The 25506-nt window shown below is 36.4% G+C and overlaps 1 protein-coding gene across 1 annotated transcript in view; it reads right to left on the bottom strand.

The window, feature by feature from the left end:
* Positions 1-25506, bottom strand: part of LOC149557358 (phenylalanyl-tRNA synthetase class IIc family protein) — a 54476-nt gene that overhangs the window by 4391 nt on the left and 24579 nt on the right. The window lies entirely within an intron of this gene.

Genomic DNA, 25506 nt, shown 5'->3' with positions numbered 1-25506 from the left:
AGTAGAAATAGAGGTTAGATGTTTAAGTTGAAGTGGAGAATTGGGAAGTTAGAACTTATATTTTCATTGCAAATTGTAGAGCCAAATCTTTGGAAGTGCAAGAGTTGATATCCACTGAATGAATAGCGTAAGTCTCTTTGTGATAACCAGCAAATCACATTATTTTACTGAGCGAGTATACACAATAGAAGGAACCTTTAAGTCATTTCATGATCTTACTTCGCAAGCGTAGCATGAGAGATGGCCTTATATCAAGAGAGGATTCAGCGTTCCGTGTTTCTCCTTGAAACATTAAGTATTTGATTTTGCATGTTGTAGTGGAACAAAACTCACATCAACAAGTCTAAGATGAACCTATAAGGTAAAAAGCATCTTCAAAACTGACCTGAAATAAGGCTTTGAGCCTAAAGCATCTACATTTCAAAGTAAATCTCTCCTCATGCGGAATAAATCCATTATAATTTTGAATAATCCTTGGACATAGATGTAGATAGCATTTCCATAGATCTACAGCCAAAAATGATTCCAAGGTTTATCCAAATTATATGCATTTCAGATATGGCAGTGTCTAACTATGTACTACTTATGGCCAGGAAAAAATGCTGATTTCATGCCCAGAAATTTATTTAAATGAACTAGGATATTTTAAAGCTTGATAATGTATTAGAAAACTTAACAAGTGCTAGTATTAATAGGAAAAGTAACACAAAAAATTATCTAAATAACCCCAAGTTACCAATTACTTGAGTTCCAGGTCCTGTACCAATGTCAAACCATTCTATGAGCAGTGATAGGAGCAGCCCGGGAGCATAAAGTGTACCCATAGGGAATCCCAGGGAACCAAAAAAAACAATCCAATTGCCACGACAATGGGAAAGGGGGCAATTATTTTAACAGGGTTTTTTTTAATTTAAAAAAAAAAACAAAATGAAACCCTAAAAAGTTGCCTAAAACTCACCCCTTGCATTTTAAACACAACTATTTCTCAAAAAGTTAAACACACCCTTGTTAAGCAATTTTTGCAATTTGAAATGTGGCTGGTTCTTCAGAAATCAATTGATCACAAAGTGTCAAATGAGTGTATATACTTGCACAAAGGAGATCTAATAATCTTAGGTAAGTATTTTAACTAGTTCTTTTAGTGTTTTAAGAAATCTTTGATAATAAAAAAATCAAGTTCTTCGAAAAAAATTGTTTTTTGGTGTTTTATTAAAACTTTTATTAGTTTATACATATTGTAGTGTTACATCCTTTTTTAATTTAAAATTTTGTATTTTTCATAATAGAAAATTACAATCTATTTGGAATGGCCACTAATTCAAGTTCAATGGGTATTAAAACAAACAAACCATTCAAATATGATCAAGCATCTCCTGTATGGAAATAAGTTATGATGCTTGATCAGGTTACAAGAGGTGGGGCTTTTATTCGAAACTCTAATGAGTGCAAAACCCAATGTAAGAGCTCATCAAGTTGAGCGAAAGCTCACTTATGTACTATAAGTGTGCAGGGAATTAGAATATATGAAGGGGGAAAATAAGAAGGGGATGTCAAAAGAGAAAAATTATGTCTTGCATTAAAGAAAACAAAAAAGCTGATAATATGAGTGGAAGAAAATCTAAAAAATCTCATCTTTTAGCAAGGAAAACATTAATGAAGACACATTTAGATTCAATAATGGCCTCCCAATATCCTGTCTTGGAAATGCCTTCTATCCATGACAAATATCCCTGTCCATCCCACAAAAGAATCCCATTGGTTAGGGCATTACAAAATATATCAAGAAAAATTGCAAACAAAAAAATTGCACATGGCATTTATGCCAATGTTGTTCCTTTTTTCAAATTAGTGAGATCTCCATATCGGTGAGAAACGGTGACGCAAATCAATAGTGCACCTTAAGGTGGTGCTAGGTATGAAAAAAATACACCACTCAAACTAGTTAGTAATTCTTGTTGGTGCGAATAAGGTATTCACTAAACTAATTCACTCGTAGGGCCTATTCACATATTTTATTAAGTCCTCGTAGATGACAGCCAATGATAGCATTTCCTATTAACTAGCAGGAATTCTAATGACAATGCTACACTCCTTACCAATGATCTCATTCAATTGTCTGCATAATTCATACCATGAATGCCATAGCACTCCAAGGGTGACATTATTTAAATCGATAAAACTATTCAGGTTCAAATTCGAATTAAGATGGCCCAATTCATTATAATACTCTTCTACATGGGAAGGCAATCTTATAACCTAGCATTTGAGACACACATAGTAGATTAAAGGTGTTGTGAGGTTTTCACATCATTGCTCCAAAAAAAATTTGGGACTCCCTTTTTTGAGCAAGCCTTGGCAATTTTCACGAGTGTTGGAAATTTTTCGGTTGCCTTAGCGAATTTGGAGTTGTCTAGAGGTTTTCAATTTGAAAATTTTACGCCTTGGACGCCTTCAGGCCAGGAGGGGATTTGATTTTGTTTTTGACCCGATGCTAACTTTATTTTCCGGAACATGTAAGTTTATCCTTAGGCCAAACAGAATTCAACAACATTTTTTCTCGATGGTTAAAACGATATCTAGCAGGATTAAATTGTAAATTTTGGACTTGAGATGGATTTTTGAAAATTTGAAATAATTGTATAAGCTTGAGCATTTTCAAAATGAATTTGTTAGATTTAGTCATTTTGGAAAATCTTGAATTTCTTTGGTGAAAAAGGAAATTTTTTATAGTAAAATTGAAATTGGAGTTTGAATTTTGACTGCTAGGAAAAGGATTTATTTTGTTAAAAAAAAATTGAAATTGCATTGCAAAATTGAAGTTAGATTAAATTGCGAAGTCTCATTAATTTGGTTGAAATTTTGCCTAGAAGATTTTAGAAATGTTAAAGGAAATTGGTAATCTAGAATTGAAAATTGATTTTAGCTTGCTAAATTCGATTTTAATGATATCTTAATTGTCAAAACATTATTAAATGAAAATTTTGACATCTCCTAGGCTTACCTTGTTTCTATTTTGCAATTTATAATCAAAACTAACAAATAAATGGGCCAATTTCACTACAGGGCTAAGTAATTTTAATGTTGCATTTAACTTTTTGGGCCATTAATTAAGGGACTAATTTAATTTTGTTTTCCCTCCAAGCAGGTCAGCCCACTTGGAGAGACAAAAAGTGTAGTATAAGAGGGGCTTCCCCTCTTATTTTCTCATTCCTTTTTCCTCCTCTTTGGATGTGTGATTTTCTTCAAAGGGAGGCGAATTTCTTGCTTGGGTGATTTTTGGGGTAGATTCTCCACTTCTTGGCGGCATTTTTTCTCCTCCTTGCTTGGGCGAATTTCTGCCCTAGGATGATTTTTGGAGCAGATCTAATATTTTTCCAACTTGGGTGATTTTTTTTGGAGTCTGATTTCTCCATCTTTGGCAGCAATTCCTCCTTCCAGAATTTGGTGATTTTATTTGGTGAAAGGATAATGTGATTTAAGGTCTGCTTTTTGGCAAGTGTGGGTGATTTCAAGGAAGTTGAAATTCTGGCTTTCGCTAGGGTATCATTATTTGCGAGGATTGAAATTTCTAAGATCTAATTCGAACTTGAAGAGGGCCCAGTTGTTGGTAAAGACAGATTTAAGGTAAAATCTACTCATTTTTAGAGGTGAAGATTGGTTTTAAAAGTGGATTCTATTCCTTGTTCTTGCTTGGTTCGTTTCCCTTAGTTTCTTCTTGCACTATCCATCCACCACTTCATCATTCTATTGATAAGCTAAAGTTGGGAGATATAAGTGTAGATTTCATGATAGGACACTTGGAGAGGCAAAAATAAACTAGACCACCCTAGGCTGAAGTTGGAAGATATAAGTGTAGTCCATCTTAAGGTAACGAAGAGGCAGAAATAAGTGGTAGTCCCACCCCTAGAATTGAAGTTTGGAGATTTATAAGTGTAGAGATAGGACTTGGAGAGGCAGAAATAAGCTAGATTCCATTGATAGAAAGAAGGTTGGAGATTGATAAGTGTAGTCTATAGTATATACCATTTAGAACGAAGGGGCAGAAATAAGTGTTTAGGATGGTAGATGTTAGTGCAAACAAGAACCCAAAAGGAACGAATACGAAAAAAGAAAAAAAACATGATGCCTAAGACAACCTTCTTCTCGAAAGTGAGGTGAATAAGTGATACTAATATCGGCACGGTGAACATTGTACAATTGAAGGATAGATTGAAGGAAGGACAATCCCCCATGGTGAAGAAGATCTACAAGAGCGGAATTGTACATGCAGCAACTTTCCCTCCTACCTTGCCTTGTTCGGAATTGGTAATGGAATGTACATCCCGGTTTGATATTGTGACCAAGTCCATCATTTTCGATGAGGGGAAGAGAGTGTTGGCTAACATCAGCAGACAAGTGGTTGAAGAAGTAGTCAATATTCCCTAGTATAAAGGCATGACAGTGGTAATGATGGATCAGGCGGCCAAGTTATTTCAGGATACTTAGGAGGCCCACTTCATTCATCTAAAGCAAAATTGGTTACACAAAGGCAAGAAGGGAGTTACCAAGTCATCAAAGCTCACCAAATCAGATTTCAAATCAGAGTACGGCAATCTTATTGTGCTTCTCAGCCAAATCATGGCGTAGCTCAAGGTATGCAATTCAAGAACTAGATGTACTACTTTATTAATGAAATTGAAAATGGAAAAAGAAAATTTGATTGGGCTAGAATCATAAGCGAAAATTTAGAGTTGCAACTTAGGACAGTGCAAAATCAAAAGCAATTATATATGGGGTCCTATCTTTTCTATTTGATTGTGAAACTATATGAAAATCCTGGACTTAAGGCCTTACAAGTGATTGGCAATGGGTCAGGACAATGTTTGGTGTATGAGTGATATCTACAGCTTCATTTGCACAACACCAGAGATTATAAGATGTTTTATGATGCCTTTGCCATGAAAACGGTAAGGATATTACAAGGGACATCTGCTAGAAGGCTCACATTAGAGGCAGAAGCAAAAGTTAAGAAATATGGGAGTTAGTTCATCCAATTTCTGCAATTTACATACATTAGAGTAGCAGGAAGTACAGTTTGTCCCAAGAGACTTCCAAGGTACCCATCCAACAAGATAGTTGATGGAGTTGGATAGGCAACTTGAGCATTATGACAAGATGATGAAACTTAAAGGTGAGACAGGGATTACCTTCTCATTTGGAATAGGCAATGATACTTGTCCCAATCTTGTTGCCTTTGCAACTGCGGAGGAGTTAGAATGGTACCAGCTAGGATGGTATAGAGCAAGACAAGGATTCGATCCTAATCGTCTTATTAAGGCATCTCACAAAAACACATTCAAACATATTTGTACTATAGAAGATTTTTGGGCCAATGCACAGGATGACTTTTATGTGAGAAAGCTAGCTTTCTCAAGATTGACAGTGGGCATGATGAGGGCAATCAAATGGAAAGGCCTTGATATTTCTAATCAACTGGAAGATGATGAAAATGTACAAGAAAAGATTATGATACAGTGGATGGAACAGAATTGGGTCCAGTGGATTGTGATGATCATTAGGATCCTTCCTTAGAGGCAGATACAAGGACAGTTGATCTACACACTGAGTCATGGTACAATGAGAAGTTAAGACAATTACAAAGTTGGAAGGTACGGCTTACTTATGAGAATATGAAACCAATGGAGGAAGGTCTAGCGGAATCAATCGGACAAAAAGGTGAAGGCAGTAGCCAGCAGCAAAGAGTAGTTAAGAGCAAGAAAAGAAATTTGGAGGTTGAGAAAAGTAAAGAACATCAAGAACCTCCAGCAAAGAGACAAAATGCAGCGCAGTCAAGGGAGAGCACAATTGACGCTAGAGGCCAAGAGGATGATACAAGTGGACAAGGGGTCACGGTAGAGGTGAGCTCTGATTCGGAATCAAGTGGTTATAGTAACAATACTGAGTACTCTCCTCTCTCGGAAAACCAACATGGAGATGATGTGACCGTCACTAGTGAAGAAGAGGATAGGCCAATTGATATCGAGGAAATAAGCCAGGCGCCCGAGGCTGTTGGTGATGCTTTACTAGTCGAACCAAATGCAAATTTGGAGAGATGCACTGCACCACTATGGTTAAGGCAAATGCTTATGCCACGAGGTGAGGTGGTGACTGTCCGAACAGTTGACAATATTCAAGTGCTAGTGGAAAAGGAAGATAGCGAGAAACAGAGACAAATTGCAAAAGTGGTGGCAAAGGTAATCAAGAGCGATGATGTGGGTCACTGAAAAGTTCAAATTGTTATACCAAAGGTTAGCAAGGCAGTGGATGAGATTGTAGCCCAGGGGTATGAGATAGTAGAGCATAACTTGGGAAGAATCACGGATGACACGGAATGTGAGGAGATCCAAGAAGGCATGGTTTCAATTAGAGAAAGGTTGAGGAAGGCAAACGAGAGGATTGTAAAGTTGGAAGCTGAAAACAAGTATTGGAGAGATTGCCAACCTATCCAATAGTTGCACCAAGCAACGGGAGCAATATAGAAGAGATATTAGCTCAGTTGCGCGTAGTCAGGGATTGGATCAATGATATAATTCAAGATGGGCGAAATTTCTTGCCTTCCTTTATCTTGACATTCAAGTCATTGGTGGCTATTAGAGAAAAATTTAGAACATTTGAAGGTGAGTGGAAGGATTTCCAATCAAGGACTTAGCCATTCCCAGGCTAGAAACATCTATTAAGCTACCGGAGAGATATTTGGAGAGAACCAAGTTAGTGGATGAAGGAGGAATGAGTATGGTGGAGCCTTGGTTTGTTGCCTTGACCATCAAATTGAGGATACTTGAAGAGATATGGAACAAGATTGCACAGCACAGCCCAGGCGTTGACACTTCCATTTCAACCATGATGAGCAATGTTGGGGTTGCACTTGATTTTGAAGATGTCAAAGAGGAGAACGTCAATGAGACAGAATTTGGATCAAGATTGGATAACTTGGGGAAGGTTTCCATCAAGAAGAAACATTTGGGCACCCTTGCCTCCCTCAATGCCTTTATCGGATATGCGAAAGAATATGAGAAGGATCATTAGAAGACACTGCAAGCGGCGAGCAACATGATGAATTCTGCTGAGCTCAAGATGAAATGCACACTTTGCCCTCCTGTGAAGAAAGTCAACAACATGCTAGCCAAGTTCATTGCCTTGGCTAAAAAGATGAAAAAATTGGTAAAATTATATTAGAGAATCATTTGATGTAAGCCCAAGTGGCAAATTCTCCTTCTTCTTGGGTAGGATAGGTGTCTAATTCTGATTGGCTACCATTTTGGTGCCTTCTTATTGGTTGCCACTTTTCCTTTTTTTTCATTGGTCTATTGATGAGATGGCACCTTCCCATTGGCCGATGGGGTGGCAACCCTAATTAGGGTATTTGGGATTTGATCTGGATTGTTGATTTTGCCTCTTAATCTTTACCGTTGGTTGTAATTTTGGCCTCTATATAAGGCCATTTGCTCTCATTTGTAACGGGTTGAAGAAAATTGTTGCTTAAGATAATACCAAAATTGCTTCTCTTATCATTGTTGTGACTTGCATGGTGATTACGGACACTTGGTGTTATTGCATGGTTTCTACTTTCAATAGTTAGAGTTAAATTTCATTGAAGTTGTTAAAGTATATTTTATTTCAAGAAAGTTGTTAAGAGTAAGAGTAGATAGATAGTTGCATGGTGATATTAGTAGATGTTTGATAGGGATCTATAAACTAGGCCACTAGCATCCTAGTGGCTGGTTAGGAAGCCTTGCATGGTAATCTAGTCTTTTTCCCTCGAATCATTGCATCTATGGAGGTAGAGCTGCTGGTAAACTTTCATCAGATTCGATCCCCATCCATTTGCTAATCTTTCCATTCATAGGAGTATAGGTAAAGCAACAAGTAGTTGAGTAGTTGGGATTCATTCTTAGAAAGTTAGAAAAGGAGAAGCATCATTGGAAAACACACCCCCCATCATCATCACCATCAACATCATTTGGCGCTCATAACTTTACAAAGCCAGACATCATCATCATCATAACGAGAGTTTGACATCCTTTAATGAACAATATAAAGCTGCCTACGTGATTAACCAGCAAATCACATTAATATAACTAAGTTAGTATCCACAAGTGTAAGGAACATTGGAGTTTTTCTCATGTCTTCATGAGTATTTACTTTTCAAGAGAGGGATTGAGTATTTGATATTCCATGTCAAGTATTCAATTGCTATATGTTATGTAGTGGTACAAAACTGACATCAGCAAAAGGTAGATAACATGCGTTGATAGCATTTCATGAAGATCTTAGTTGTCAATTAGATAAATTTGATCTTATCTCTTGGCATTTACTTCTTGCACTAGATCATTTAATTACTTACCAAGTTAGTTGTCCCCTTGTATAAGATTAAGATACATGCCATGACCTTGTTCTAATCTTATCTCTCAATCTTGTCTTTAAAAGAAAAGCATCTTAAGTACATTTCATATTCAATTAATTCAATCTTGCATATATAATCAAGCAAGCTATTTTTGTCATTCTCTCTTGTAAAATCTTTTTTTTTGTAGATGATCTTGGAGTGTAGGGAGTTCACAATCAACTCCTACATGGTATAAGAAATCTAATTATGCAAACTCCTTCCTGAATCTAATAGAGATACTTTTTCTTGAGTTTCTTGTGGAGTGCATTTTGGGGTAATGAGAACCTCAAGATTGAATCCAAAGCATCAAAAAAATATGTTTTTACCTATGTTCCCCTGAGTTTCTAGGAGGGGTTTCTGGGACAGCAAAAAAATTTGCCCATTTTTGGGGACAAGGGGGGCAACGGCAAACAAGGACGGCTATTTATATATAGAGGGAAAATCCAAAAATATAAAATATAAAGGAAAATTTGCATATATATATATATATATATATATATATATATATATTACATTCATATGAAGACATGGATAAAGCATGCTATTTAAACATAATCAAACCTTAACATACAATATTTCAATAATCAAACTCAATGCTCAATATGCTAGAATGCATTCATAATTTGAAATTATTGTAAATGTAGATGTAATATCAAAATAATAATATAAAAATTTGAAATATACCCAAGACATAATTTAGAATTCATTTTCAATAGCAATAGGAACAATAATCCACCTTCCAAATTGAAACACACTACTATCACTTAATTCTAAAACTACACTGTCAATTCATTATAAGTGGACCGATATTATTATTAATACAAAAAGGTTCTCTATACATTTCTGATTGTGATATAGGTTTGTTACAATAAGATGGTATCTTGATGCAACTTATATGCTCACCATATATTCCACAAAGGACCCAGATCAACCCAAGACAAACCTAGCACTGATGTAATGCCAGAAAATGACATAAGGATGCATGTTCTAGGTCCATAACGCACTTTTCAAACTTTCCCAGTACCTTGCAAACAGTCTGCTATATAATTTTGAGTGTGTAGCGTGACTATAACAACAATATTAATTCCATGATTCTTAATTTAATTTTCAGAGTACTTTGGGCCAAAACATACCCTTAAATCACACCAAAAAGCCCAAAAACTCTAAGGTAATCTATCAAATCATCAAATTCTAACACTTTCGCCCCATGCACTCATAGGTAAATAAAAATATTGTACTTTTTACACTTGCACAAACTCGACATACTTTGTACCATATGACAATGGTACTACACAAGCATCAATTACAAGTCTACAATCTTCAATAGAAACATCTAGCATATTTGCACCAAACATTCTCTATATCATCACTATACAAGCTTGTACATATTTTGCAGACTAGTCGCATCACTTTGGCATAAGGTACAGTTTCGGCTGGATTTTATTTTATTTTTAAATCAATCTTATTTTCATTGTAGCCCTAATTCTCTTGTTCTAGTCACATTGCTTGAAGCCATGGCCATTTGCTTGAGCAATGTGCACTAAGCCGTTGTGAGGGCTCTGCATCCTAACTACCCACCTCTCACTCTGTTGGCGACAAGGTTGTTTTTTAAAGGTTTTTGCAGCACCACAATCATATGGGTGCTCTGAAACCTATTGCCTAGGGGTCCAAAATTAGGATTTTTTTCCCAATTAGTCATAACTTTTGGCCACAATGTTCATTTTTTCAAAATGAGACGTCAAAAAGTAGGTTCACTGTACTTGACACATTGAACTTTGGAGTGGAGCAAATTGTTTTCCATATTCTATCTTTTTGTGCCAATAATTGTTGTTTGAATTCACCATTTTCTACTTTTGAGCTCATAACTTTTTGCTGCAATCGGAATAGTACTGAGGAGCTCTTTCAAGCCATCCATCCACTTTTTCCAAATTCAATCCTTTGTGCATTTTATTTCAGTTTTTGCCTTGGGCATCCTAGAAGATTTCTTGGACAGGGTGACATTTGGAAGGTTTTATTCTAATTAAATCACTGCATCTTAAATCATACATCAATCTCCCATTGCTTCAATCTGATTCTAGGGTTGCTTCATGAAGAGTTTCCAATGTTCCTTTGCAATAATACAACAATCATTTTTTATTTTGCTTCAATCGGATTTCAGATTGTTCCATCAAGAGCTTCCAGTGTTGCTTTGCATCCAAATCATCTCGACTTTGTTGCTTCAATTAAGGTTCCAAAGTTTGCTCCAAAGTGAGCTTCTAGTGTTTCTTTGTAGCAGGTCATTACCATTATGGGTGAGCTATATGGTCTCTCTTTCCTTCCTATGGAAGGTTAATTCATTGTGTATTTGTGATGGTTTATAGTCCTCGAGGATCATTATTGAGTCTTTCATTCATCACTCTTTCATCACTTGATTTTGTTTGTATCTTTTCAGTCTATAGAAGAGTTTTGTCACAATTGGTTTTCTCCTTTTCTCTATTTGTGAGACATTGCACTGTAAATGGGTATCTAGCATGGTCTAGTAGTTGGGATCCATAATTATAATCATCTTGCCTCATTGCATAAAAATCTACTACTATCCAAGTTGCAATCCTACAATATATGTAATCCCACAATTTTATTAGAAGAATCCTAAACACTACTATACTTAATATAATACATGAGTAGGATTCTCTTAAGATCTTCCACATTAACCTTCCCGCATCATAAAGTACCTCGGAGTATCATACAAGCCTTTGAGCCTGTCCACCGAACCTAGGAATACGTAATGATACTTGTCATCTAGGATCTTGGCCTCTCTAAAGTCACCTCTACTCGAATGAACCTTATGCTACTTGCATTCCTTGCATGTAAATTATCCCCCCTCCATAATGGAACAATTTAATGGTTGTGGGTCTTAAGGAATCATTACCTTTATTACCCAATTACTCATCCACATCATGAAGTACCATGGGAATCACACAAGACACCTTGAGATTGTCCATCAAGCTCAAGAGCACAAGATGACACTTTCCATTTGGCCTTTCAGTCCCTCTTAGATCACCACTACTTGAATGGACCTTATGGTACCGCATTCCTTGCATGTAGCCTACCCCATCTCCATAACGATACAGATAATTGGTTCTAGGTCTTAAAGGAATCTTATCATCATTATGCATGCCTAAAATATTATTATAGGCATTAGAATATCCGCATTTATCAAATGAAGACATTTAACAAGTTATGCAATGCATCGTCCTTCAAACAAAAATATCATAATTATATATATATATCACTGATCACTATTTACATTTAATGAGTTTGCAAATAGTGTTTAGGTGTTGATCAATCTTCTCGTCTTTGATTGTTGGAAGTATTAGAAGCTAATGATCCTCCTTCATCAAAAGTCAAATTAACATTATACCTTTCAATGGGATGAAGGGAAATGTGTCTTCATGAAGAGATCTATTTGCAATGGAGGTCTCTCTTATCTTCATGTCTCTTGACCCTTAACTAATCTTCAAGTTAATCACACCTTATTGGATATTAATCCATCTTTATTAATCTTCACTCAATCCTAATTGTTTCCATTTGATTATTGGTGGAAATCACAGCTTTTATGGCAGCGTAGATTGTTGGCTTCAATATCATCACTTCCCCTAGTTCTTCATAAGCACCACCCTAATTCTATGTCCACTATCCTAATTCCTGATTGTTGTGCACTTATGCATCAATACCGATTTTGGAGAGGCAGAAAATCGTGGTTTTATCACCAAGACCATTTTCATTACCATTGATATGGCAAGGGCATGACACACATAAGCAAGAGATTCAGTCAATGAATGTAGTATTCATTCAAGATTCTGAAATTGCAAGTAAAACTAATAAATGAGACTAACTACTTTGAAATTGCAACTAAAAAAATAAAAGACTAACTGCATTCTACCAGTTAATGAGTCAAGTAAGATAAAAACCTTAAGATACCGATGCACCCATAATTTCGCCGGATGTGGGTGTGGATGCATCAAGATGTGTGGATGTGTGAGGAGATTGCACGGATGCTAGCAGGAAGCACTTTCTTTACTTGGGGATGCGTGTAGGATGCATCAAAGAGCATCCAGAGAGAATCGTGAGCGCATCTGGAGAGCATCCAGGCTTTTTGAGTGCCCAGTCACTTAAGTGACTTTTAAAAACATGTGTTTAATTGATTTTTTTATTATATTTTTGCTTCTTTTTGCCCCAAAACCCTAAAAAGGCCCTAAAAGAGGTCATTCATTGCCCATTCTTCTCACAGCTAGGCTCTCTTCTTATTTGATCTCCATGAAGGAACAAGTTTAACTATCATTTTCTAGTATCTTTGTATCGTATATTTGCACTTGTATGTTTGATATTCATAGTTAATTTAAATATTTCTAATTTAATAATTAGACTCATAGTTTGTATTTTGGAAGAATGACCACTACTGGTAGTCAAAGTTCAGCAGCAGGGCAAGGTGAATGAAGTGATAACTTCAATATTGATGTAGTATCTCCATTATGGATACATGCCACAAGATTATCACATGTTTCAAGAGGTGGGTCATACATTTGGAAATGCAATGTATATCATAGTAAATCATTCAACAACTCATATTCTCAGGTCAAAGTTCATTTTATGGGCCCTACTGGTAAAGGAAAGGCATTGTGCAAGGGAAACAAAGATGGAAAAAGGATGAGTAATGTGCAGTTAGTCGGATTTATAAAAGAACAAGAAGTTGTCGATCGTTTAGTGAGAAAATCAAAAACATGTTTGTATACACCTTCATCCACAAAGAGCAAAGTGAATGTACTCACTGATCATGTTGCATCCTCCAAACATCCATTCTTGGAAGTGGGAGAGGAAGATTGAAGTAGAAGTTACTACCTATAAAAGAGATCCGTTGGATCAGGCATTCAAAATGGACATAAGAGAGCTTGTTGATGAAGCAATTGCACAATGTCTTAATGCCAGTGGTCTTCCATTCAATTTAGTAAGATCATTGTATTGGAAGGAAATGGTCATAGCCATCCTTAAAGCGCCAGCTGATCACATTAGCCCTGGGTTTGAAAAGGTGTGTTCTACTCTTTTGCAAAAAGAAAAGGTTTCTATAGATAAAGCTCTTCAACCAATTAGGGCTTCTTGGAAAACTTTCGGTATAACTATTGTGTCTGATGGATGGAAAGACACAAGAAACCTACCAGTGATTAATGTGAATGCAATGTCCCCCAAAGGGGCAATATTTATGAGGGTGATTGATTGTGAAGGACAAATTAAGGATTCATAGTTCATTTCTACAATTCTCATTGAGGCAGTAGAGATGGTGGGTAGTGAGAATGTGGTCCAAGTGGTCACAAATAATGCCAAGAATTGTAGCGGTGCAAGTGCTTTGGTTGAGTCTCAATACGACCATATCTTTTGGACACCATGCACTATACACTCTCTCAACTTGGTCATGCAACAAATTGGCACCCAAATAGATTGGGTGAAGCAAATATACCAAGAGGGAGAGGAGATTTTGTGACAAACCAGTACATGTCATTTCTAGAATTCTCGTTGAGGCAATAGAGATGGTGGGCAGTGAGAATGTGGTCTAGGTGGTCACAGATAATGCCAAGAATTGTAGGGGTGCAAGTGCTTTGGTTGAGTTTCAACACGACCATATCTTTTGGACACTATGCACCGTACACTCTCTCAACTTGGTCATGCAACAAAATTGGCACCCAAATAGATTGGGTGAAGCAAATATACCAAGAGAGAGGAGATTTTGTGACAAACCACCACATGTCACAATCCATATTCAAATCATTCTTCAAGTTGGAGTTATTGATGGTATATTTAAAATTGTAATTAGTTAGTTTCATATATTTATTTATTTTGAATAATTTTTATACTCATCCAACAATCAAATTATTTTTTATTTTTTTTAGGCAAATTACTATCATGGGGATAGCACCCTTTATATTGAAATAATCAAAGAATTGTTACAAATTCCCTTCAAAGGAAGGAAAGCAAAAAGTAGATAGAGACATCATGATGAAGAGGACATGGAAGCCTCAACATGAATAATGATGTCCAATTCAGGCCAAATAGGAAAGGAGGGGCAAATCATACTAGAGGGGGCACTAGTGACAATCTTTGAAAGAAACTCAGTGTAACAATTCCCTTTTCCGGGTCTTAACTAACAACTAGCATATCATAGAAATAAAGTTACTACTTCATATTTATGAGAAGGTAGTTATAACAGTTATGTGCATGTGAATGAGATTAATGGTTACAATCACTTTAATGGAAATTTCATAATTAACAATTGATAACATCATCAATAAATCTAAATAAAGAATTTAATTTTTACATACCCTAAATTCTAAATACCGAAATCCACCTAGGGTAACATCTACGAAACCCAGGTTAATTCACATATACCACTTAGGGCACAAATAGCTATACCACTATATCATTAAGACAAATACCATTTAGGTAATCAAATACCACTATATCATGATGACAAATACCATTTAGGGCATCAAATACCATTGTATCATCCCTTTGCTTTATGTTGCTAACTACGGCAATAACATATAGTTAGAAGGTACGTTCATAATCATTATTCACACAAATGAAAGACAAAAATAACAACCATCAAATCAACCTATCTCATGCATACAGATACACTTCATCTTCAAATGGAAGATCAACTGATCTAACCGGTTACCGAATTACATTTCATTGAAGGGAATAACTAATGCAACGATATAATTCAATCTAACATATCTTCAACTTCTAATTTCAAATATCATAAAAGTAAAATACCTGTTACCAACAGATGTTTGAATGCATAACTTATCTTTGTCTTGTGCATGTCTTGGCATCTGGTGGAAAGGGGAAACATTGTCAAGGGCTTAACCTCCTAACCGTGGACCCTTAAAATATCCCCACATAATCTCATCCGAAAAAGACCCTCCCTACTCGGAAATAGACATAGGACACTTTGTCCGGCCACTAAGCATCCTGGTATTAGAGTATGAACCCACCACTTGACCAGACAACAAGGCCTAGACATTGGACTACCATGGGCTGACTTGGATTAAACAATTTATTTTTAAGATGTTCATGCATTTAAGAAACTGATCATATTTTTCCTTGTAGGATTTCCTCTCTTCTTCACCCATTCACAGTGGCTTCACTAGCCTTGGGTGCACATCCCAAGGGACTGCTGACATTATTGAAATCTCTATCATTTGGATTCTTGTGAACACCCTTCTGATTGTTACCACAGCTGGTATATAACAAATACCAGTAAGTAAGTCAGACTATCATAGAAATGAAATCAGATCCTACACATAGAATACTTCATGCATAATACAACAATGAACATGTTTGAGAGGACTATGTTTTGTCCCTATGGTTATGAAACCAGTATGTAGAAAGTGGAGAACTAGATATATTCAAGGCGGCCGAGCGTGGTATTTGGGCTGAACCATGGTCGTGGTTTATTTGAGTTGCAGACTATATCATGAATATCTTCTACTCGAAAGCATTAGATATTTATTTGTATTGAAAGAACATGATATGGAAAGAGAAATAGCGTGCATGATCCATGAGTTGTAAACAATAAAAATCTGCCTACTGAATTGGAACCTTGAGATACGCTTCACCTGCGTAGCTCAAAGCTCAATCCATGATGCTGATAAAGGAAAGATAGAGAGGAAATACTAAATTATTTGGTTCAGAGATATTGCTCACAATCAAGATGAATGAGCTATCCCTAGACCATCTGCATCCACGGGTGTATTATGGTGTCAAATCCTCAGTTACAAGTAACATCGAGTACAAGAAAGGTTTCAAAAAAGTTCAAAAATATTAAAAAGGTAGATGTCGATTTGGAGGTGACCACCACTCATCGATATGAAGTTATAAAGATTATATATATCATCATGCTATTGTGTTTTTATCTATAATTGTACCTATATATATACATATATCTATATACGTGTGCGACTTTAGAAGTACGTATAATTTATTATATTCTCTCTATATACGCATGCGCATATATATATATATAAGTATAGTTCATAGATATCGACAGAGTATCATGGTGACCTCATATATATATTTATATATGTGTGTGTGTGTGAAATTCATAATGTTGATCACTTTCGAGGTCTCAAAATAAGAGAGGTAATAGTTCTTTTCATGATATTCAATGTTTAATGTTATAAAAATTGACCAAGTAGCTCATGGTATTGTCCAACGTACTCTCTTGCTTGCCTAGCCATTTATCCTTAGCCATGGTGATTCAAGATTCGCACCTATTTGTCCAGTGATGGTGGTGCCCCTGTGCCCAATTCTTTTCTGACAATGCTTCCAACATGCTCCCTGCAAGAAATTCTCCGCAATTAATCATATTCCTCAATAAAATAATAATAACCATAACAAGTTATTATTATTAATCGTAAACTATCATAACGGCTAACAACCATTTCACTTCCCATGAATTCTCGATGAATAACCAATCTGTGATATTGCTATCAAGATTTAGCTATGTGATTTTGAGTCAAACTCATTGACCCATGTCTCATGAGTAGTGATTCAACATGAATCCATCTCTCATGAGAATAAATGGAACACTTAGCACTCATTGGACCTAGGTGATGCTCACAGGGGTGAAGCACTGGGATATTCCGAAAGGTCACCCATCCCAGTACTACTCCAGCCTGAGCGCGCTTAACTACAGAGTTTCCTCCATGGTTAAACCCAAAGCTTGCAACCCCACTTGCAAAACCTTCACCAAGTTTTCTTCCTTATGAACCATTCATTAGAAAGCCCCTTAAGCTCATCAATTGATAAGTAGGAGATAATTTCCACAACAAGTCAAATTGTGATATTGCTATTAAGATTTAGCTATCTGATTTTGAGTCAAACTCATTGACCCATGTTTCATGAGTAGTGATTCAACATGAATCCATCTCTCATGAGAATAAATGGAACACTTAACACTCATTGGATCTAGGTGATGCTCACAAGGATGAAACATGGGTCAATGAGTTTGACTCAAAATCACACAGCTAAATACTGATAACAATATCACAATTTGACTTGTTGTGGAAATTATCTCCTACTTATCAATTGATGAGCTTAAGGGGCTTTCTAATGAATGGTTCATAAGGCACAAAACTTGGTGAAGGTTTTGCAAATGGGGTTGCAAGCTTTGGGTTTAACCATGGAGGCAACTTTGTAGTTAAGCATGCTCAGGCTAGAGTAGTACTAGGATGGGTGACCTCTTGGGAACTCCCGATGCCTCACCCCTGTGAGCATCACCTAGATCTAATAAGTGCTAAGTGTTCCATTTATTCTCATGAGAGATGGATTCATGTTGAATCACTACTCATGAAACATGGGTCAGAGAGTTTGACTCAAAATCACATAGCTAAATCCTAATAGCAATATCACAATTTGACTTGCTGTGGAAATTATCTCCTACTTATCAATAACCAACCTTCCAAGATAACATTAAAATATCATCATAATGGTTAACTAGCATGTCAACTTCATATGAAATTATAACGATTAACCATCTTACCATTTCACATGATCGTAACTCATTTTACCTGTCAACTGACTTCACAGGAAACCTCAACGACAATTTTAAATTGAGCCAAAAATTGGGATGTAACACTCAGCAGCTCAATCAGCCTTCATGGTAGGTGTGTGAAACTAGCCAACTAACTGCACAAAGGCTACAAAACCCAACTGTGATTTACTAGTTCTCACAATGCCACCAAATTCTTCGCACTAGTCAAGATGGCATTAAAATCACCAGTAATAATGAAAGGGGATGCCCTCATGTCCAAAAGGCCAAAAAGGTCATCCCAGAGTAGCATTTTATCCAAGCATTTAACAAGCATGTAAATGTTGAATAATTCAAAACAAATGTTGGAAGAACAACTAGCAAATTTCCTAGCAATCCAATGTTTATTATAAACAAAATTAGAAGTCATCATACAGTTAGGTTTCCAAAGAATGATAAGGCCCTCTAAAGCACTCGATGAATCAGAAAAAATGCCCTTCCAACCTTTTAAAGTGCGAAGAAATTTATCACAAGTCTCGCCATTGAGCTTTGTTTCCAAAACCAACACAATATCACATACAAGCAATCCAATTGATCCCTGAACATGCGACATTTGTTAGGGGCTTTAAAATTCCAGGTTACAATCTTTATTTTAGACTCAAAGAGGGAGTAGCCCCTTTTGAGCAGGTGAGATATGAACTAAGTGATGGTTGATTACCAAGTTGGGCATCCTCTTCCCAATTTTGTTTATTGGATTTTCGACCAGTCTTCTTGCAAAAAAGGGCTCATGTCAAAAGTCGGGCTGCAGATTGAGATAGTTCTCAGTTCAATATGCCCAATTCATCAATGAATGGCTACCCGACCATATAGCCTTCCTCACAACCCGGAGTCAATTTGGGGTGATGTGTGCAGAGGCGTCTTTGAGACTGGATAACTAGGAGTTTTTGCTACAGACACCACATGGATTTCGAATCCAAGAGTGGCCAGAGGAAGGGCACAAAGAAGTGGAATTCGTTGGGTAGCTAGCTAGGAACTTCAAAGGGGTTGTATTCCAAGACTTGTATGAGGAGAGCAGAAGACTAGGGGATCCTTCTTTGGGGTCCATCTTGTGGAGGAGGGATGGGGCAGTCCACCTTCCGATGTCTCCTACTACGGCACCGGACGCAAAACATTCTAGAGCTCTCAACTTCCAAAAGCAAGGACCAAACGCTAGTAGCAGAATTGATGCAAATGGAGTCAAGGATCTGATTAATAGCGACAATGTGGATTCTAACAGTGTGCATTGAATTGTCTAGACCCAAGTCCACATCTATTGTGTACCCTAGAGAGTTGCCAATCGAGTGGAGAATGGGTTCATTCCAAAATTCAAATAGCAAATTATATAGCAAAACCCATACAACACCAGGGTATGGGTCGTAAATTAACAGATTACACATGGGCACCCACTTTTGCACATAGACGTGTTGATCGCCAATCATCCAATTTAGATGCTCCATATTTGATTGTGTTTTTCATCATTACCAAACACTACAGTGAAGAATTGGCAAGGTAAGAAGAAAACGCCAACATTATTGCAATCCCAACTCTCCCGCACCCACCCGCGAATCCTATCCCAAGACAAATGATTGCCTAGCACTTTGCAAATAATGGCATTCTTGCACAGGTTAGCCACATTTAGGTCAACATTCACACAAATGAAGGGAGTCCTACAATTTGTTTGAGCGCCTAACTTTGCAAAGTCATTTGCACATCCCATTAACTTAATCATATTAAATTATTACTTGTTTATAACTTTGATTTATATTTGTCGTCAGATTGCCAACTTGCTTAGATTGTTGAGACTAGATTTGCATCTCATATGGTTGCTATGAGATGACTCCTCAAGGTGCAAACAACATTGAGCCAAATGGTTATTTGAAACCAATGGGGTGTATGGAAGGCTTCAAATTCAAAGAGAGCCTTGAAGGTCAGGGGTATGGTCTTGGACGAGCATTGGTGGGCTCGGTGCAATTTATATTGGATTTCACCGAGCCTGTCATGACTATGCTACACTTTGTTAATACAGATGCACCTAGCTTGGGGGATGTGTACGATGGCATGGACACCATGGTAGAAAAGGTAAAGCTTTCCATACAAGCACATGAGACTAACCCCACAGAATGTGAAGCCTTGTGCAATAAGGTGGAGGCAATCATTCCTCATCGTTGAGAGAAGATGACTACACCATTGCACCTCCTTGCATATGCCTTATCTCCAAGGTACTATGACCAAGAAATACTTGCTATGTCGAATAGAGTTACACCATACGCAGATGAAGAAATTGGTACTAGGTGCTACATTGCATTTGCAAGACTCTTCCCAAATGACGAAATGCACAAAAAGGTGACACTAGAATTTGGCTTATTTGCTTCAAGATCAAAACTTACTCTGTGTAATAAAGGACCAAAATGACATGGGAGCTATGACATGGTGGTACATGTATGGTCAACCATTCAAGAATCTACAACCTCTTGCAATCAAGATCCTCTCACAAGTAAGTTTTCATTTATTTTTATTTAACAATTGTATTCTACAATTTAGTGTTTAACATTATTTAATTTGCTTTTCATTTGTATGTTTAATTTTATGAACATTATCCAGGTTGCAAGTTAATCTACTAAACGGAATTGGAGTACATACTCCTATATCCATTCAGTGAAGTGCAACTGGTTGGGCTCAACGAAAGCTGAGGACTTGGTTTATATACATACCAACTTGCATCTTTTGTCACGTAAGGAGGATGGGTACAAGGAAGGGTCAACCAAGCTTTGAGATGTAGCCCTTGAATGTGCAAACTTGGATGCAAAACTTCAGGATCTTACTGTGATAACAGATGATGATGTTGATAACATCCATGTGCATCAAGCACAACTGGAACCATGTTTGGTTAATGAACTTGCAAGTCTTGCAGCAGAAGGATATGATGAGAATGAAAATTATTTTGAGAATCCTTATGATTCTGATTGACTGAATTTGATTTGTGAATCTTGACCCTTGACTCTTGATTGATCAACATTGAACGATGAACTATGTTTTGATTTTGTAATTCGAATTGCATTGGAATCTTGAACTTGAGTAATTTACTAATTAGACATTACTGTTATTTCGATTTGAACCATCAATGGTGAAGTATCATGCTACGTAATGGTTTATTTTTGTAAAAGAAAAAAAAAACCATGCATCAGCATCAGAACCAGCATCATAAACTTAAGATGCAAACCATACATAAAATATGCTCATAAAACAACTTCATACCAAATACAATAACAAAACCCCTGTTAACCATTACTGAATCATATGCAACTACAGTTGTTGCAACTATTATCATGAGTTAAGTACACAATGATAATCAGTGAATTTTGCAATTCAAACATGGCCAAGAGAGTAAACAAGAAACAGGAAGCGCACATTCAACTACTTAAGCTCATTTTCTTTTAATTTATACTAAATTATGCTCTTGTCTACATAATTATTATTGTTGCTATGTTCGCATATTGGAATTGCAATTATTTCCTGCATTTGCTTCCATGTATGCAACAGTTCCACAACTTCAAACCAAGAAAAATCCATTCCTAATATTAAAGATCATATTTGAAAAGACCAAAACAATTTATGGCACCTGGTACAGCTAAATCCACATCCATCATAGAGTTCAACAATAACGTTGATAACCTTGCAACCATTAGTTAGCATGTTATCTAAAGTATGCTCACCCAACTAATCATCTAAAGTACACAACATATTGGCTTCAATAATTACTTGAATGTGCATTACAAAAACATCATTGTTAACAAAAATACATGACATACATGTGAACAGGCATAGGGCAGTTCACAGTTCAGCGTGCAAACACAAATCCATTTCCACATGATTGTGCAAAGTGCATTTTTCAATTGAGTCTTGGTAAACAACATGATTAAACTACACATTGTGCCAAGTGCAATCAATCATGGGTATATGTCTACTACCATCAGCTTTCTTGCATTTTAGAAACTATAAACAAGAAATATGCTATGTATCCTTCAAACCACTCTTTAAAGCAATTGTTCCCTGCACACTTTCAGGAAGGGAAATTGAAGATTATTAAGGAAACAGATATATTGTTGTGTACATGCTATGCAAATTGCAAGAGCAAGGTGACTTTACTCTTGGTCACACATTGTGCCAATTGCAACCAATCATGGGCATATGTCTACTACCATCAGCTTTCTTGCATTGAATATGCAATGCATTCTTCAAACCACTCTTTTAGCAATTGTTCCATGCACACTTGCAGGAATGAATATTGAAGATTACTAACAATCAAATATATTATTGTGTACATGCTATACAAATTTCAAGAGCAAGGTGACTTCGCTCTTGATCAACACAATCTCATCTTGTGCATTGATTGACACCTATGTTACTGGTTCTAGTTCAGATCCTGATTCAGCTTCATACATCTAATAAAAAATATTTAGGTGTTGGGTTCATTTTGGGTTCGTCCCTACAAAAAATACATAACAATCATTGATAATTTGATATGTATAAAAACAATACTAATAAATAATTTAGTCATAAAATATATTTATATACTAAGTTATGAATATCAATAGCATAGCTATATAATTAGTACAACTCTGAAATAATAATATTGTAAAATTGCAATGTATAAATACAATAATAATATAATTTCATAACATATTAATATAATTATCACATTATAATATTATCATTATTATAATAATGATAATATAAATATATAAGTTGTATATTCTTAAATCCCTACCATTCCCTCATAGCACAAACCTAGAGTTTTGATTAGAAACTTCCCCATAACCTGACCTTCCTATTATCAAGCAAGTGGCTCCATTCCAAATTATCATTGTTTGTTTCAAATGGCTGGCAGGCATGCCGATGGTAATGCTATATTCACGTATGTCCAGCCAATGAATGATCAACCACTCAAATGGATTTTTTGGCCGGCTTTTCCTTGAATATTTTTACCAACTATTAGCAGCACCACAAACCCAACTCTTTAAACATGGTCATCAAATATTACAATCTTATTTTTAAATCTTCCACAATTCCCTGCTTGCCAAATCAGATCTCAAATTCAGTACCAACCATCTATGTCCAGCCAAACCGTCTACTACAATGGATTTTTTGGCACACTTTACTTGAAGTTTTATATTGATTATTAACATCACCATAAAACTATTTACAACACCAATATCAAAGATTGAAGTATTTATTGAAAAACTTCCAGGAATCCCTCCTGCTCTGAATGGGACCTCAAATTCAGTATGAACCAAACCCAAATCTGGCAGCTTGGCCCATAGATCCAGTAACATAGACTGACACAATGGCTCATTCGAAAACAAAATCATAAAAGAATGCAATTTCATTATATTTCTTTTGTTTTTTGCAAGGAAATAGGAAGGGATGTACTTTTATGAAGATAAAATGTAACAAAAAACCTTTCATTTATTTCTTTGCAGGCAATTGTTTATATATAGAATATATCTATATATAAACCTTTTTGCTCAAACTCAATATTTTAAAACACAATCTAAGCGAGAAAACAAATCTCTATGCAAATTACAATAGCGGGGACAAGCTGCTATATGGCAATTAAATTAGTTATAGTAAACCTATAACAAGAGATTATATGCTTCCAATTGTCTTGAAATACAACCTTGAATAGCGAGGTGCCTAGGAAAAGGTGTACAAAAAATTCTCATTCCTTAGTCTTTGAGGTTGGAGATTGTTTTGAGCAAGCTAATTGATGCTTTGCAAGAAATCCCACATGTAAATGATCAATTCAATGAACTAAATGGACCTAAGTCCATGGAAGCCAAAGGGCATAGCTGCACATTAAAGGTCCCCCAAAACCAAGCAAAAGTGATGGTGCAACCCTAGAATCCAACAAAGTGACAAGGAAACCAAGCATGCCTGAGTGGACTGCCAAAGTGCCTATCTACATGCATTTTGACCAGCTAGAAATTGACTGGTCAAGCGGTTTCCACATAGCTCATTCCCCAACATGGAGCAGCACCACTCTGCCATGCTCACCTGGTTTTCCATCACACCCTGAACTGCCATAAACTAAAATTCAAAATTAAAATAGTCATTGAATTGCCACAAAGTTCATCTCATGTTTTGTGTTCAAGATTTCCCCAAGGTATGCCCGTGGACGTACCTGGACAAATCAGGACCGCAAAATGCATTCCTTTCCCACAACCACGGTGAATCAAACCACACACCAACGCCCAGAACAAATTGCACTGGGATCCAGGAATTTGGGTGAGCAAACTAGTCAAATAGACTCCACCCCATTCTCAATTTTGATTTTTTTGAGCTCTCATCTCTTCTCTCCCTGGATTTTAATTGTCAGTAGATTTATTTATTTTTGTCTTGTTTAATCCCCTCACCCCACCTTGATCCATCCTATTGCAAATCTGTTATGCTTTTAGTTACATCTAGAAAATTTCCTTTACAATTTCTATGTTTGTAAACCTTGTTTCCTTTTAGACAGGAGCATCTACCCATAGAGGCAACTGTTTGAGGCTTGAACCCCCTCCAAGAAATTCATCCTAATTCCCAAACTGTCATCTTTCACACAATTCAAAATATGTTCAACATGCTTTTAAATACTATTTAAATCCCTTAACGAAACCTGCTCAATAAGGGAGCCGGTCCTTATTGTCTCAGAGTCCTAATATATTCTTCCCACCTGCCAGGGTGCCTTGTTCCTTGTTTCATTAATATGGTTATGTAACTCTTCCACCACAAATCTACATCCCCTTAAAGCTTTAAGTAATAAAATTGCAATATCTCAATTAGTAAAGTGTGTTTAAGAAATTATCAAATTCCAAAATCCAGTGATGCAAAACATTTCAGGTGAATAGTTACAGGAGAGCCTGACCAGTAATAGGTAACAAAGCACAGAAATGCATAACCCTTCATTTGTTAATGCAGCAGTGCAGGAATGATTTTTCAATGACAAACCATTCAAAAAAAAATCAAGGAGGATTCATCAGCAAAATAAGTAAATGCAGATGATGCATCATCTAATATTATGAAACATATCAACCCACGTGTGCATTCAAAAATTAGTTATTTTGGTGCTTCTAGTTCTGCTTAGCACAAAATGAGAAAAGAAATAAACAACCAACCCTGGTCTTGTAGAAGGCATATCATCGCAAAAGTCAATCTTCAAGAAGCTGAGAACAATATACTTATTAGCATGATACATTTATGTGGTTTGTGTGACATTAATCCCAGCTATGCCTTGTCATTGCTCAATTGGCATGAGCATGTGACACATCCTGAACCACCATTACCGATTAGCATGATACATTTATGTGGTTTGTGTGACATTAATCCCAGCTATGCCTTGTCATTGCTCAATTGGCATGAGCATGTGACACATCCTGAACCACCATTACCGATTAGCATGATTCATTTATGTGGTTTCTGTGACATTAATCCCAGCTATGCC

This window comes from Cupressus sempervirens, chromosome 5 (assembly GCF_028749045.1).
Source record: "Cupressus sempervirens isolate cs-2001-9-10 chromosome 5, ASM2874904v1, whole genome shotgun sequence".
NCBI lineage: Eukaryota > Viridiplantae > Streptophyta > Pinopsida > Cupressales > Cupressaceae > Cupressus > Cupressus sempervirens.
This window is presented reverse-complemented; position numbering and strand designations above follow the sequence as displayed.